Genomic DNA, 14,942 nt, shown 5'->3' on the forward strand with positions numbered 1-14,942 from the left:
ACCACCCTCAAGTCCTTCCTCTTTCATAGCTGCTGCAGCAGCCGAGTTAAGTGTCTTTTCCCTTATGAATTATATAAATTGTTCAACTGTGTTAACTTGATACGTTAGGTGGGTAGCGCTGTTATCTCTCCTTCTGCTCTCCCCTGTTTCTGTTTATATTAGGATTATTGCTTGTGTTGTGTGAGTGGTAGCGGGGATATAGAGCGGAGTTTTCGCTTGAAGTGAGGATGCTGTCCTCTTTCTTCGTCCATGCTCACACATGCGCGGCGAGCCGAATCAGGTGTTATCGTGTTCCCGATTGATTTGCAATGTGTGCAAGACTATGGATCGAGTTAGGAAATCCCCACGGAACACCCAATGGGGCAAAAATAACAGTTTCAAGGGCCTTGTCCTAGGGAATGTCGCAGGTGGCTCCCTCCACTCAGAATTTGACAATCTAAAAATACTTTGGCATTACACTGAGGACAGTGTTATCTGTTACTGGATGTTTCTGTTCTGGAAAGTCTTCCACCTGCCCAGAGCTTCCCCCCTTAAACTTCTTCCATCCCTCACTGCTTGGAAATTGTCAGGCAACATGGCGTACTGCACTGATGATGAGGAAAGATATACAGAATATGCTGAAGTGCCCTATGACCAGCATATGCAAGAGCAACTAGTGGAAGCACTGAACAATCAGGTGAAAGATTCCATGAACCAAGCTTTAATCAAAGCTTTGAGGCCATTTACCCAACCCCTTATACAATTTGGAAGAAGGGAATTTGGGGGGTTGTCAGGTGAATCCTTCCAAAGGATGACTATGGAAGGGAACATCCCTCTCAGAGCCTCAGGTGGGGGCAATGTTTTGAGCTCTGCTTCAAGGTTGGCAGAGGTTTTGTCGCAAACCTCGGTTCTTTGGGACCATGAATATGGATACGAAACAACTCTTGGGGTCAAAGGGAATCCTTTAGGGGTTAACCCCCAAATCACAGAAATGTCCCCTGCATCTTCGCGTTCCTCCTCTGATGCTAATACCTCCCCAGAGGAGTTACATCCACCCTGTAAATGCAAATGTAAGATGCATAATATTACCGGGGATCAAACTATGGTGCTGCTTAAAACTTGTCCTGTGCCGCGTTCACGGAATCCGACTCTGCCGAGTTCCATGGAGTTGTGAAAAAACTCCATGGAATTTCACAGAGGTAGAGTTCCGTGACCCGCGGAGTCCTGAATGCACCCGATCTCTGGTCAGCCAGGCCTGACCATGCTTAGCGCTTCTGAGATCAGGCGCATTCATGTTTGATGTGAAGGTATCCATTTTTCTGTGCGGCACTGTTTTGGGGAGATATACATCTATAGATGGGATGTTGGTATCTGTTTTTGTTTCAGGTGTGGAAACGAAAGCAACATGAGGACCATGAACAGTTCACAGCGTTCGGTTGTGGAGTTGTGATGAGAGCTGGTGTTTCAGCGGCATGAGGTTTGACGGAAGAATTCTTCTGTTACAGTTTGTTCGTTCGGAGTCAGGTAGGCGATCTGTTTGAGATGCAAAGAAACAGGAAGGACTTGAGATTGGTTAATATTTATAGGGGATTTCACGCCTATGATTAGAGGAAACAGAGAGTAATGGCATATGTTTGTTTAAAGTTTATTGTTTCAGATTGGCTGCTGTTTAAGTCAAGTAACGAAAGAGAAGCATCATCCTTGTCTCTGTGTCCTTAATAGAAACGAAAATTCTTGACTCATAAGCTTGATTTTTTTTTATTACCAGCATGCACATTGTGATTCATTGAAATTCAGAAGAAGGAGAATCTCAATAGGGGCGCCCTCTCACCTATGAAGTACAATTACAACCATCAGTGTTTTGCAGCCATAATTTTGTTCACAAACTATTGCTTGTATAATGCTTCTTCGAGGGCAGTAGTACCTTGAAAGGCAAAATGAGGCATTGTTCATGAGGTACAGCTTCTGATTTGCTAATATGTTTTTGGTTGCTTTCCAAAAAACATGCATGTGAATGCTTAGATGGAGATGTGAATTCAGCAGATGTCACAAGGTCATTGCAGCTTGATTATTAATATGCATTTATTTTGACTTTTTAAGACAGCCCAACAGATTCTAGGACCGAACTATCAAACAGACATAGGTAATTGAGTAAAACAAATGAAGTCATAACTAAACTTCAGAGAGGTAGATGTGAAGCTTTCCAAGCAGCAGGGATTTCACACTGATGGAAAGTGAAACTGAAATAACCTGGGTTTTTGCAAAGCCTAACTTAAAGCTCGATTTTAAGACACACCACTTGCCCCCCTTTTCACAATATATACCAGTTGCAGAAATCCTGAGCATGCCTCAGATAACACAGGAGTCAGTCAGCATATAGGCACACTACTCAGTCACTGGATACCCAGCAAGTCTTCAACACATATTCAAACACTCCACCATCAAATTAGACACCACTCTGACTGCTGCCAACCTCCCTATCTGACCCTCTGAGATGCTCATCCAGAAGCCTTCATTCTGCATTTGAAGACCCTAGTCCACTCTCAAACAACCTCAGCCCACTCTCACACACACTCCCTGAACCATTGTTCAAAAACACTAAGCACACCCTCAGAGACCTTGTGGTATGGTCAGCTTTGAAGACAATTAATTTGGTCATTAGCTACTTGAGCAATCCTTAGTTCACATTTAGATGTCACCCAAAGACCTTCAGCTGCCCGTCAGACATCCCAAGCAGTTCCTGAGAGACCCTATGCTTGCCCCAGACACCATCACTCTCAAGTAATACACTGCCAGAAACCTTGGCCCTGCCATTAGAGACTCCAAAAGGTCCTCAGCATGCCTCTAAGAGATTATAATTTTGGCCTTGTAGATGACCAGTCATTCTTCAACCTTTTTTCTTTCCAACACCACGAGCAAACAACAGAGATTTGCTCTTGAGGTTCTTACATTGCCTCACACAAATTCAGCATGTCCACATAATTCATGATTTTTTGTAGCTGTCATATTTTAGAACTTCCAATGCTAATAGTATCACTAAAATAAGAGTACTAGACATCACAGTACTGTTAATAAATTCATTAGTAGCAGCTCCTGTTGATAACATTAATACTCAGACTAGTGCCATGAGTAAAAGAACTATAGTGATTGGAGTCATAGTAATACACATGGAGTTCTGCTAATAGTAGCAGCTGTAAGAGAAGCAGTGATCAGTGCCACTAGTAATATATTGTCAGGGAGTAGGCAATGTGGATTTGTAAAACACACTATCACCCACAAGGGTATCCTAGTGCTGGGAAAGTGTGTGAATTTGGGTCTGCTTAGGGTAGATTAACTAATTGAAAAGCCAGGTCTTCAGCTTTTGTGGAATTCAACAAGAGAGGCGGAGACTCTGATGTGGAGTGGAAGATCGCTCCAGGCTGTAGGAGTGATATAAGAGAGCACTCTTTCAGCTGATCTGGTTCTGTGTATGCAGGTAGGAGTCTGGAGGAGTGGAGGTGCCTGGGTGGTTGGTAGAAGGAAATGTGACAGTTCAGGTAGGTAGTCTCAAACCATAACTCACCAATGGGGTGTACCCATGATATCCTCACAAGGGGCTGGGGTAACTAGCACAATGCATAACAATAAATGCAAAATTAATTAATAGATTTATTTGATGCATGAGGGGTACATTTGTTGGTTTTGATATTATTCAGGTAGGCTGAGCCTAAATTGCATAGTGGCTTGGATATACATGTGTGAGGAGTTTGAAATGAGTGTGTTTCTGTATCAGAATCAGAAGGAGCTTTGTTACCATGAAACTCCATTTCTTCTTGCTACAGAACACAGTGTTTTTGTGGCATATTTTCAATTCCTGATCTATGGCAAGTCTATTACAATTAGTTTATTTACGCATGTCTGCTCTTTTCTTCTGCCGATTGCTGTGTTATGATGTCAATGGCAGACCAGCTATCTTGTCTCCTTTACATTTTTAAACGACGTTGAGGTGGCCAAGACTCACCAAAAAGATACCACTTAAGGGGGCTCTCCAGGGAACCTATCAATGCTTCTGATAAGCAGCACTAGATATTGATTATATCCATTTCTGACACCTTCAATAGACAACAGGAAGACAGTGGCTACCAAACTCTTGCCAAAAGTGAATCTTCTCCAATTTCTGTTTCATTTTCTTCTGAATTGTCTTTCTCCTGGACTTCTCCCAGTTATGACACTGATAGGTCTAAATCTGGTGCTTCGAGAACAATCTACAGTCAGAACAATAAACTGAAAGGACTGGTTTCTTCAATCTCTATTTTGTCTCATCCTATAAATAAGAAGCAGCCTTCTACAGGTAGTTACTGTTTTGATAATTTAACAAGCCAATTTTTCCCATATTTCTTGTAAATTTGCCAGTTCGTGGTCGTTTGAAGATTCATGGGGAGGCTTTAACCTTGTGCTGGCTGAAGAGCATGAAGAAGGTTAGGTGTTGTGATTTGAGCCTTGGTGTGCTTCAAGCTGAAAATATAGACTGCCACAGTTTAAGATTATTAAGGTTATATGCCAAATTAAACAAAACAGGTCAACAGTGTGACTACACTTGGGAATGATGTAAACAGTAGTACTGACATTATGACCTGCCTGGACATAATTTGTTTTGAGGAAATTGAGGGGACATGCAGAACATGGCACAAAGGTGGTCATTCTGACCCTGGCGGTCTTTGACCGCCAGGGCGGAGGACCGCGGGAGCACCGCCGACAGGCCGGCGGTGCTCCAATGGGGATTCCGACCGCGACGGTAAAGCCGCGGTCGGACCGGCACCACTGGCGGGGTCCCGCCAGTGTACCGCCGCCCCATTGAATCCTCCGCGGCGGCGCAGCTTGCTGCACCGCCGCGGGGATTCCGACCCCCCCTACCGCCATCCAGATCCCGGCGGTCGGACCGCCGGTATCCGGATGGCGGTAGGGGGGGTCGCGGGGCCCCTGGGGGCCCCTGCAGTGCCCATGCCACTGGCATGGGCATTGCAGGGGCCCCCGTAAGAGGGCCCCTACATGTATTTCACTGTCTGCTGTGCAGACAGTGAAATACGCGACGGGTGCAACTGCACCCGTCGCACAGCTTCCACTCCGCCGGCTCGATTCCGAGCCGGCTTCATCGTGGAAGCCTCTTTCCCGCTGGGCTGGCTGGCGGTCTGAAGGCGACCGCCCGCCAGCCCAGCGGGAAAGTCAGAATTACCGCCGCGGTCTTTCGACCGCGGAACGGTAACCTGACGGCGGGACTTTGGCGGGCGGCCTCCGCCGCCCGCCAAGGTCAGAATGAGGGCCAAAGTCTCTAATTTGCTACCAGTATATAATTTCAATTTTTAAGTTTGTATTTAGTCTAGGTGCACTCCAAGTAGATGTGCTGTAACTTACTTTAATTAAATCAAGGCTTCTGAGCAATGGAATCCTATCAAGCCATTAACATAGAAATAGATGACATACTGACTTGTTTGCCCCACCTATAACTAGAGCAACTAGAAAGACGCTGGCATATTTATGAGGTGCTTACACCGCTGTTACCTAAACCAGCTGCACCACGCAGAACTAAATATATGCAAGGTAGGTGTTCCCCCGCACAAAGTCCCAAAAACAAATGCAGTGATATTGCGTTGGCAATGTGTGATGCATCATATGGATGCAGCATGCAAAGCCCAAATGTGCCAAAATATTCTGTGCTTTAGTAACTCAGGTGTACGAAATGATGCAGTGGCTGTGCTTTATAAACCTAAACATCCAAAAACTCTTTTTGCAAGCTCAACTATGCCATGCAGGTCGTCATTCTGCAACTAGGAGTAGCGAGGGGACCACCACCATCATGTAGGCAGCAAAGGAGGAGGTAGCATGTGTTCTGCCAGTGCATCTTCCTCATCAACCTCAAGGAGGATGAGGTCATCAAATTCTATAGCCTCAGGAGAGAGTCCATTATAGAACTGCTGCAGAAGATTAGGCCAAGTTTGCGGCCACCAATTGCCAGGCCCACCAACATTCGTCCCCAAGTGAAACTGATGGCTGTGCTACACATGCTGATGTCTGGGTGATTCCAGGTCACAACAGCAAGAGTGTCAGGAATATCACAGGCCTCCTTTTTCTGCCTTTTTGCCCACAGTCCTGGATGTCATCATTACTTAATACCACAGTACCTCCTCTTCCCCAAGACAGAACAAGAACAGATGGAGACCAAGCAAGGCTTCAATGACATTGCAGAGTTTCCACATGTTCATGCTGCACACATGTGTAATTGATTCCCCAGTAGAAACAGCACACCTGTTACACAATAGAAAGCGTAAACAGCACATCTATTTCACAATAGAACGCATAAATACTCCAACATCACCCAGGCCTTCATAGAACATCTAGGGAGGTTCACCAATGTGCCAGCAAAAAACCCTGGGAGTGCACATGACACATACATCTTCAGGCACAGCATCAGAAACAAGCACTTTCAGAATGGGCAAAATGGGAATGGCCCACTTGGTAAATAAATCTGAAGCACACAATACATTAACTAAATGTAAAAATGTATGACAGAATAGCCATATCTGTGTCTGTTGATGGAGCTAGGGGCATCTGTATGAAGAATGTGCCTGAAACATGCATCATTGTACATGGTAATGCAAATCCCTAACTCTGATATTGTCAAGGCGCATAAAGCACCTTTGGTCAAACCATTTAGGACTAATGCAACCCAGTGCAAAATGTTGTGTTGCATCACTGTTTACAAAGGGGGATGTCCCATGTGTGTTGTGTGGGTCTTTCCATTAAATTGTCATAATTGAGGACATATGTCATGTATACCAAACAAGGGGAACCGGGGAATGCTTCCAAAAATAGTGCCCCCCAGCTAATTTTGCATATTGATAAATAACTGTAGTCCCTGAAGTCACTTCTACTTCCTATGTGTGCTGCATTCCGTGGCACACATACATAGTTGACTATGACTCTAAGGGTTATGTATGTTCAGGAATGTGTTCCTTCCTGCACAAAGAGTAATTTAAATGCAACACAGGCACCCTTGCACCATAATTCAAGGGTACCTATGTTTGTGGTAGGCAGCCCATTATGCACCAGTGAAGGGTGAAAGGACAGGAAAGTGCTCTTTGGCCAAAATACTGTGCACCACTGCCTTTTCCCAGTGATACAGTGCAGTGTGGATAGATGACTTGATGCACTGCAGTGTGCCACTTTACTAAACATCTGGCACCTGGTATCATGTGCACATAGTGGGTACATTGTACAGCCCCATGTAGCTAATGAGTTGACAAACTGACATTCCACTAATATGCCAGCACCTACTGAACATCTGTGATCAGTAATGTGTCATTCCACTCTGTGTGAATGAACTGAACCACATTATCTGCACTGGTCAAAGAGTCATGTAAAAAAACATGTATATGCCAGACAAGGTACTAGACCTGTTAGCCTTAGGGTGGCCTACCCCCAAACCTTTTGCCTGCTTGCCTCACATGTTTGCCATATCTTTTTGTTGGGCTTAGGACTCTGCACACTTTACCACTGCGAAAGTGCAAGTGCTTCTCCCATAAACATAATAACATTGGTGGGTCCACAATTGCCATATTTATTTCAGTTGTAAGTCCCTTGTAAAGTCGTATACCATATACTCATGACCTGTAAATTAAATGCTACTGGTGGGCCTCAAGCACTGATATTGCCACCCACTCAAGCAGCCTTTCAAACTTGTCTCAGGCTTGCCATTACAGAGCCTCAATGTGCAGTTTTACTGCCACTTTGATTTGGCATTTAAAACCTCTCGCCAAGCCTTAAAGTCTCCTGTTATTACATATAAGTCACCCCTAAGGTAGGTCCCAGGTAGGACATAGGACATATGTAAGCAACATGATAGTTCACCAGTTTTGTGTTGTAAGTTGCCTAAATGAAATGCATATCAATCAATCAATGTGAAACTCAAAAGGTCTAACACAATGCTGTCAAAAATGTCATACATCAGTCATGATCATAGATTAAAATGCAACCCGTAAAAGGCATTACAGTGTACTCAGGACACCAATGTCAACATTCAGTAGTCACAGCAATGATGAGAGAGTTAAGGCATAGAAGCACAGATTACCCTACAAGTTAGAGTCATACACATACATTTAAAAATCAAGATGTTGGGTCCAGGTTTTTATTAAATATCTTCTTGTAGGAACATCAGTTGCAAGACATATGTGTGAATGTAAGTGCACCATAACAACATTTCAGTCAAAAACAATAGTTGAAGACTGACATTAAATTGGATAACAATACATGTTACATGTTTGAACCACACCACATGTGTGCACGACAATCACATATTAAAGTAAGTGAACTAATAAAGGGATGTCTCAATGTCATGTAGACCACCAACATCAGTGGTTTTACATGGACTTATGTTTGTGTGAGTGTCTAATATGTTGGCAATCTCACTACCTACCCAGGGAGGACCAACTGTCTGAAAATCTGATCAATACTCTGCCACTTTACACATGTAGTGAGTGCACATAACAGAGTGCTCAAGATACCTATCACAGTAAGCTACTGGATAAACATGAAAGTCAGGATGTAGAATTGTCCAAATTATCAGACCATGCTCATCATTTGCTATCCCACAGAGAACAGGGAAAACATGTGCAAACATATGTCCTACAGTATACGTAGCACATATTGTGAAATACTGTAAGAAATGTGCACAAGTTATTCAGCACACATAACACACATGGACAGGAATGTCTCTATACCAAAGTGCAAAATCACTGACATTTGTAATTTCTTTTTAAATTTCAGCTGACCAAGCATATGGTTTCCAGTCATGGGTCATGACCCCAATTGCACATCCGCAGACTGAGACGGAAGGACACTACAACCAGGCACTGGTCAAGACCCACAATATCGTGGAGCAAACTTTTTGTGTGCTGAAGTCCTGGTTCAGACACCTGGACATTTCAGGGGGCAAATTGCTATGCTTGCCCACTATGGCCTGCATGATGATCCTAGTATGTGCCACTCTCCACAACATCTGTGTACAAACAAATGTCCCATGGGACGTGGACCCAGATGAGCAGGAACCAGTGGAGGAGGATGAGGGTGTTGGAGGGGAGAGCCAATAAACACTAGCTAGTAGAAGGCCACAAAACCACATAGTACAAATTCTTTCTTCATAACATACTTGAACTTTGACGGAACAAAATCTGAAAATAAGATAAATGTTCAACATGAAAATAAATGTTTAAATCCATTCTTTGTGTAAGATTTTATGTCACAGTAACAGTAAATATCAAGGCACCGACATCTCGTCAACTAGAACTAGGGCTCAACAAGTTACAATCATGTCATCAGACCCATTGAGCAACATGGGGCCATGCCTCTCATTCATCAATTCCACCAAACAGAAATGCAGTGTGATGCAGTGTGGTGCATTGAAGGTGGCAGGCCAAGCATGCCACATTTCCAAAACCAAATTGATAATTACTTTCCTCACACACTTAAGCGGTGCACAGCTACTCAGCTGGAAGTCTTGCTGCATTCTGCATCAGCAAAGTGTGTTACAGAGGGCGATCAGTTAAGTTTGGAACACAAACCAATAAGTACTAGGGGTGGGCAGAATGTTTAATTCTGCAGCCAGAGCTGGACGAATTTAGTAATTCTGTTCTACTCTTGTAAAGTGGAATTAGTAATAAATTGTGCTATTGTACTTTGCTGGCAGAATTAATCAGCCAACTCACTGTTCATGCTTGTAATATTAAGCCAGCACCTTGGTTTGAAGTGGGGCAACTGGATTCCGCTACAGTAGCAGTTTCTCTGGCGGGTGGTCTAGTCACCGAGCCCATACACTATCACACATCATCTCCTGCAGCTCTCTCTATATTCTTCTCTTCCCCTCTGAGCCCCTAGACTGTTCTGCTGAAGTCTAGACATCCCACTCTATGCTGTTGCAGAGTTGTCCTTGAATGTATAAGACCAAAGTAGATCTCTTTGTCTCCCACCAGGACTCTCTCCCTTGTTCCTGCAACCTAGGCTTTGGCTGCAACGAAAGTGGTGTGTGACACTCCTTCCTGCATTTATGAGGTTGTGCTCTGCATTAAGGGCTTCCACGCCCCTGACCCCACAGCCTTTGCTACCTAAAGAAGCAGACAGTATTATGGTCAAGTCCTCCAGTCTTCAGACTGAAATACAGGTTTTCAAAGGCAACCAGTTTGGTTTTGATATGTGTACGCATAAACATAGCATGTGTGCATGTTGGTGAATCCCTTAGCACATTAAACTTAAAGCATATCCAAAAGGAATGTCTTTTCAATAAAAATGCAAGGCAGTCTTAGTGTCTTTGCCAGCTTCAGGTATTCAGGTGGGGAGAATTTTGCACGAACATTGAACTTTTGTTTTTTCTGTTTAAATATATCAGGTGACGTACTATACAAAAACAGGTAATTTTTTAATGAACAACAAAAAAGTTACATTTCCTTTGATCATTTTCAGAGACTCACTGTTTTTAATGAGAAAATGGTGTCCCCACCACCATGTTCCACCAGAAGGTACAGAGATACAAGTCATGTGCTCACTGATCCTATTAAGGTTATCAGGGGTGTACGGCAGGGGAGCGTATTGGCCCCAACTCATTTTTCCTTGTATCTAAATTATGTCGTCCAGTTCCTTTCCTCCCAGCCTTTGGATGCTCCGGTTTTAGGCAAGGATAGAATTCTGACACTCCTATTCGCGGATGATACCCTGTTAGTGTCCAAAAGCCCAAGTGGATTCCAATTGTGACTGAATTGCTTTAAATAATTTTGCACATCAAGAGGGTTAGAGATCAATACAGCAAAAACTAAGTTCATGGTGATTAACCCACACAAGTCATTTATGGGGAGCCCTTCCTTTGGTGGAATGAAATTTGAACAAGTTAACACTTTTGAATGTTTTGGTAACAACCTGTCAGATAGAATGTCTTGGAAAACATGTCAATTCTATGTCTTTGAAGTTTAGACAATTGGTTGGTGTTTTTTTATCCACAAGTAGACCTATAGCCCCAACCCTCCAGATTTTGTGACGCAAAACCAGTTAAATCGGCACTCTATGGGGTGGAATTAAGGGAGTTTGAGAATCTTAGGGATACCGTCCTCATCGAACATATGTTCCTGAGGAAACTTGTGTCTCTGCCTCCAAGTAATCCACTTCTCCCCCTGTATTTGTAAATGTCCCAAAAATCAATAACTGGGACAGCTAATCTAAGATCACTGCTGTTTTCTAGGAGAATTATGAACTGTCCTCCTACATCACTGCTTTTAGGGAAGTTTATTTCGCTAGAGAATACCGTCATCACTGTCCGCTACTGGGCTGGGAGAGGTGTGGAATTGTCCCCCTTCTGGGCCTCTACACCCCAAAGAAAAGGTGAAGTCATGCTACTGCGAGTGGCTGTCACAGACTTGGGTGGTCATTCTGACCCTGGCGGTCTTTGACCGCCAGGGCGGAGGACCGCGGGAGCACCGCCGACAGGCCGGCGGTGCTCCAATGGGGATTCCGACCGCGGCGGTAAAGCCGCGGTCAGACCGGCACCACTGGCGGGGTCCCGCCAGTGTACCGCCGCCCCATTGAATCCTCCGCGGCGGCGCAGCTTGCTGCACCGCCGCGGGGATTCCGACCCCCCCTACCGCCATCCAGATCCCGGCGGTCGGACCGCCGAGATCCGGATGGCGGTAGGGGGGGTCGCGGGGCCCCTGGGGGCCCCTGCAGTGCCCATGCCACTGGCATGGGCATTGCAGGGGCCCCCGTAAGAGGGCCCCTACATGTATTTCACTGTCTGCTGCGCAGACAGTGAAATACGCGACGGGTGCAACTGCACCCGTCGCACAGCTTCCACTCCGCCGGCTCGATTCCGAGCCGGCTTCATCGTGGAAGCCTCTTTCCCGCTGGGCTGGCTGGCGGTCTGAAGGCGACCGCCCGCCAGCCCAGCGGGAAAGTCAGAATTACCGCCGCGGTCTTTCGACCGCGGAACGGTAACCTGACGGCGGGACTTTGGCGGGCGGCCTCCGCCGCCCGCCAAGGTCAGAATGAGGGCCTTGGTCTTCACCTTTCTCTGTAGGTGGCTAACAAGTGAGTTTCTGAACTTCTAATGCACTAGGTTTCTGGAGCCCTATGTCGACTGTATCACCGATCCGAGCAATAGAAAGCTCTATATGCAGTTTCAATTCAGCTGACTTCCCCTTAACTCAATAAAATCTAGTTGGCAGAATAAAGCTACCTCTAACCCACAATGCCCCAATTGCAAAGCAGGCTCAGAGTCACTTCCTTATGTTCTATTTGCTTGGTCATTATATGCTTCTTTTCGCACAACATGGTTAGCTACTACTTGTAAGCATTTGGGGACTCACAATTATGCTATAGCTTTGAGGATTGTAAAATCGGATTCTAGTTTACCCATTGCTATTGCAGTTGCCAAGTTCCTTGGGGACTTGTGGTGTACTAGAAGGAAGCTAGTTTAGCCTCCCGAGCCATCAAATTCTCTTCAGTGCTCGCACTAGCACTTTCCTGCACTTACTTTTGGTTGATGTCTATGAACTGTATGTTTGAGTCGCACTGTTGTACTGAAGATGAAATGTTATCTTTTTAAAGTTTTTACTGTAATGCTGTTTTATGCAGTTTCCTATTTATTGTTGTCTGCTAGACTTTTATTGCACTGGATGCCGAAATATAGTATTTATGACAAGTCATGTGCTGATAGAAGCTGAAATCTCATTTCGTGAACACAGCTAACCCTGCTCTTTTTTTAAATCCAAGAGTATCTTCACTTTTTTAGTTTATTACACATCTCTCCACTAAACCGTGTCCTCGGGTGATGAATCAGTTTTTAAACGTGCGTTTTTGTGCTACAGCTTCAGAATCTTATAGCAGCGGAAGGTGGTGGTTCTCGCATGGTGCTTATTCATAGATGCATATTACTGTATATTTTGCTGGAAATGAAAGCTGCATCTGGGGCGTCAGCAGGCTCTTTCATTTCATTTTCAAAGTGCTATTATAGAACTCCGTGGGCCTCATGAAAGTAGCTCTGTCAGGAATCCATCAGCGCCTGAAAGAAGTTGCTTTGAAACAATAAACACGTACCAAAAACTCACGAGACAGATTTACATAGTCTTTCATAATGAGCATGTGTAGATTAGTTGTAAATAAGGTTCACAATAGCGTTGACTTCACATAGTACAGTATTAACTAGGGTGGGAGAAACTGTTCGTAATCTCACAAAGTGTTTATGCAACTGCATGGAATTTCACGGAGTAAAACTCCGGGAATTCCTCCCACCACTAATACGCACCGCACCTGAGACAAACCTCATATTGTAGTGTGTATAACCAATGCAGAAGCATGCAAAATGGCAGCATTATGAGTGACATAATGACACTGCAGATGACATCAGAATTAATGAGTGACAGTTGTCAAGGACAAAGGCCTAGTGGCATGTGAACATGTGAAAGCTGTCAGTTGTAAAGAACGCATGCATGCATGTGTGGCATCCTCAATACACAGCTCATGTCACATAATTCCTGACTACATTGTCACATATACCAAATGGTGCTACAGTAGATAATTGACAAAATTGCCATGCATTGCACTGCAAAGAAATTAGGAACAAAGGTTAGTAAAAACAGTAGTAGCTGATTACATTGTACAGTGAGTAACTGGCCAGATACGTGTGAAATTAGAGATATTTTTGAGCACCTGAGAAATACTGAGATGTCAAGAGTGTGATTTCACTATGTCAAAAGTCAGACAAAACACAAGTAGTTAGGCTTAACTCAGGAGACAGGTGTCCAAAGCATTTAATATCAACAAAGCAGTAAATAAGGAAGATACTACATACAATACAAATCCAACACCAATGAATAAAAATAGGATTTTTTTTCTTCTTTAAAATGTCACCAAAATGACAGAAACCCAGTGTAGGGAACTGGAGATATGATTTTTTTTTAAAGATTAAGGCCCTCATTATGACCCTGGCGGACGGGGAAGAAGTGGCGGTAAAACTGCCAACATGCCGGCGGAACAAAAATGGAATTATGACCATGGCGGTAGCCACTTCTCCACTCCGACCGCTGGGCTGGAGTCTTCAGTCTCCAGCCCAGCGGCAGTCACTAGACCACCGGCGGTATCAGGACCCTGCATACCGCCATGGATTTCGGGTGGTTTGGAACCGCCACGAAATCCATGGCGGTAGGCACTATCAGTGCCAGGGAATTCCTTCCCTGGCACTGATAGGGGTCTCCACCACCCTCCCTCCTCCATCCCTAAGTCCTCCCCCACAGGTGGCAGGACCCCCTTCCCCACCCACACACCCAACATGCACAGACACACTCCCCTACACGCACACATACACTACAAAAACACATACCCGCACACATACAAGCAGACATGCACACAGACCGACCTGCACACATTTCCCATACACACAATACACCCCCAGCATGCATACATGCACTCCCACACCTCCTCTGCCTACTCACACGCACACACACAACACACAACACCCCCCTCCCCCCCCCTAACGGAAGATCAACTTACCTTGTCCGTTGATCCTCCTGGGGGATGGGATCCATGGGGCTGCTCCGCCGCCAGCACCCCATCACCAGAACACAGCCACACCGAATCATGGAACGTGATTCAGTGGGCGGTGTTCTGATGACGGGGTGGTGGAGGTGGAGCAACCTCCACTTCCCCGCCGACCGCCAGTATGGCTGCTGGCAGCTCTCCATCCGAAAAAGGACGGAGGGCTGCCAGCAGTCATAATACACCGCGCGGAAAACCACCTGCACTGGCGGTCTTCAGCACGGCGGTACCTAGTGGTCTTTGAAAAAGACCGCCGAGGTCGAAATGAGAGCCTTAATGAAAAAATTCGCTTTCTAGTGCATGAAAGAAAAAAGCACCAACCGCTGACATCTGGTCGAGACTGACCGGGTCAAGGTCAA

This window comes from Pleurodeles waltl, chromosome 11, assembly GCF_031143425.1.
Source record: "Pleurodeles waltl isolate 20211129_DDA chromosome 11, aPleWal1.hap1.20221129, whole genome shotgun sequence".
In the NCBI taxonomy this organism is placed as follows: Eukaryota; Metazoa; Chordata; class Amphibia; order Caudata; family Salamandridae; genus Pleurodeles; species Pleurodeles waltl.